The sequence below is a fragment of the Octodon degus genome, unplaced genomic scaffold, assembly GCF_000260255.1.
Source record: "Octodon degus isolate 3935 unplaced genomic scaffold, OctDeg1.0 scaffold00028, whole genome shotgun sequence".
NCBI lineage: Eukaryota > Metazoa > Chordata > Mammalia > Rodentia > Octodontidae > Octodon > Octodon degus.
Genome location: NW_004524604.1, coordinates 8,435,821 through 8,438,566, shown reverse-complemented (window position 1 = coordinate 8,438,566; position 2,746 = coordinate 8,435,821). Strand labels below are relative to the sequence as shown.

At 45.3% G+C, this 2,746-nt stretch overlaps 1 protein-coding gene across 1 annotated transcript in view; it reads right to left on the bottom strand.

Moving 5' to 3' along the window:
• Positions 1 to 2,746, bottom strand: part of N4bp1 (NEDD4 binding protein 1) — a 59,463-nt gene that overhangs the window by 56,251 nt on the left and 466 nt on the right. The window lies entirely within an intron of this gene.

Below are 2,746 nucleotides of genomic sequence, written 5' to 3'. Positions count from 1 at the left end.
CCAAAAAAAAAAAAAAAAAAAAAAAAAAAAATTAAATAAATTTTCTCCCCAAACCTGCTTCTCCAGTTTAACTTAAATTACTTAGTGATGCTGAATTGTTCTCCTGTTCTTAATTTTTTAAATCAAGTTCATGGTTTCCTCTTCCTCCAAAAAAGTAAAACTCCCAAACGAATCAAGAACAAAAAAGTCCTTCAGTATGGCACTCAACCCTTACTCATGAGTCCAAAGAAAGAATGGGGAAATGATTTTTTGGACAGATGTGGAGGTACATGCCTATAATCCTAGCACTCGGAGACTGAGATAGGAGGATCTCTAGAGGCCAGACTGAGCTACCAAAGAGAGTTTAAGGCCAACCTGAATTGCATAGTGAAACCCTGTTTCAAAAAGAACCCCCCTCCAGAAAAAGAAAAAAGGATTTCTTGTAAGTGATAGGGTTGGATTATGAGTAATACAGTCCAGACAATAACCTGTCAGGTGACAAGACTATCAAACTACTCTAAAGACACACCTTCCAATCAGCTTGTGCTATACTATGTGGCTGGGCCAGCAAGAGAGAGGGAACTGGAGGGGAACGGGAGGAAGTGTGGGGCTTTTCTGTGAAGCAAAGGAAGTACTTTTCAGGCTTGGGGTGTCCAGAGGAAAGAACAGGGGCAGGCGGAACACTCGGCAAAGGCACAGTCTAGACTAAGGCTGACAGCTACTAAAATCAAAAATTAGGTCCATCAAACGAGGGTGCACTAACCAGTGTTCTGTAGGTCAGAGTTTATACTGTGAGAGAGATAACAGGAGGACTTAGGTCTCAGTAAGACAGGAAACAATAGAGTAAAGGCAAGTCAGATATGGTGGTGCATCCTAGAACCTTGGGAGACTGAGGTAGCAAAATCATCACAAGCTCAAAGCCAGCCTGAACTACACAGAAAGAGCCTCTCTGTCTCAGTGATGTACGAAGCCCTGGATTTGATCTCCAGCACCACAAAAGCTAAGAGAAATAGAAAAAGAAAAACCCAGGCCAGGTAGCCATCCCTATAATCCTGGCACTAAAGCTGAGACTGGAGGAAGGAGTGGGTGTCTGAAGCCAACCTGGGCTACACAGTAACTGTCAAAAAAAAAAAAAACACCAAAATAAACTGAAAGAAACAGAGTAAAGGCAATACAAAACAAGTCCTGAGAATGAAAGCATGAAAGAGAATTTCAGATGAAATAACATTTAGTAAGGTCAAACTTCTTAGCCCTGGGTAGTGGAAGAAACCAGACAGCTGAGAAGAAAGGGGAAGAATGGAAAGAAGTTAAATTTAATTTCTTAAATCATAAAACTAGGCCAGGTGTCCAAGCGTGGAGGTTAGCATATGTATCATTCCCAGCACTCCAGAGGCTGATGCAAAAGATCCAACTCAAGACTAGTCTGGGCTGCACAGTGAGTTCAAGTGAACTACACAGGGAGACCTTGTCTCAAAAAACAAAACAAACCAAAAAAGACAACAAAAAGCATACAATTAAAGAAATTAAGCACAGGAAAGTAAATCTGACACAACATCCACAATGTTTTAAACTAAGCTTGGAGAAAGCCATACAGATAAGGGTCCTGTTTGCTCTACACAAAGCAGCAAGTTTTTTGATCATACCAAAGAATGTCAGGAGCCACAACTACTCAGTTCCTTCAAGTTCTGTGCAGTTTGTGAAGTAGGATACAACTGGGAGGAGGTTCTCTTAGAGCTCATCACCTGAGTACCAACTCAGGCTCTAGACAACTCTCTGCCTCTGAATCCTACTGCTCTGAGAAGAAAACGGGAAACTCAGAAACTGGGGTACCGCAAGAGGGGTGAAGGTGCTCAGGAAATGTCACTCTGAAACGCGCTCTCGGTGCTCACTGGTTACTCCAGACTGAGTATTTCAGGAACGTAAATGCAGCGAGGGGCTTTCTCTGAAGTTCCCTGATCTGACCAAAGGCAGGAGCGAAAGCCACCACCTAAACCCACAAGGATTCCCCCGTACTCCGCGAGCAGGCTCCAGCCAGCCGGCTTCTTCCAGCCTATTCTGTGGGACTTCCTTGCATGCACTCGTAACGAAAAGCTTTTTGTTCTGTTCTCTGTCTAGTGTATTTCACAGACTCAATCAATGGCCGGGATCCTTCGAGGGATAGCTTTTGTTGCTGTTTTCTGGCTGGGGAGGGAAAAAAAGAGGGAGGTGTCGAGGAGGTAAAAATCTAAAATGCTAATTAGATACTAGGTGAGTCACTGCTTTGAGTTTCAGTTTCCCCAGCTGTTAATTAAAAAAAAAAAAAAAAAAAAGACAAAAGCTACCTTAATGGACTTCAAGGGCTGCATCATTCCAAGAATCTAGAGGATGCCTAATGTGTTATAATCACTAAACGTCACTCGTTCACGACATCAATACTAGGGATGATGTTCTTTTAAGCATCTTTTTTTTTTCTTTGGTTTAAGACAGGGTCTTGTTAGGCACTCTTGCTTGGCCTTAAAACTGTTACGCAGCAGCCCAAGCTGGCCTGGAACTCGCAATCCTCCCGCCTCAGCCTTCAGAGGCACCACCACGCCCAGCTTTAAACACTCGGGTTAACCGCCGCGTCCCTCCTGAGCCCTCTCTGGGCGCTGTTACTTCCCACGCGGAGGGCCGAGGCGCCGCCGCAGGGAGACCCCGCCGCGGCGCCGGAGGAGGCGGGCCTGCGCGCTCGCCTGCAGAGGTCTGCGAGTCGCCGCGCACCCGCCGGCCGCGGCCCCCGACTCACCTT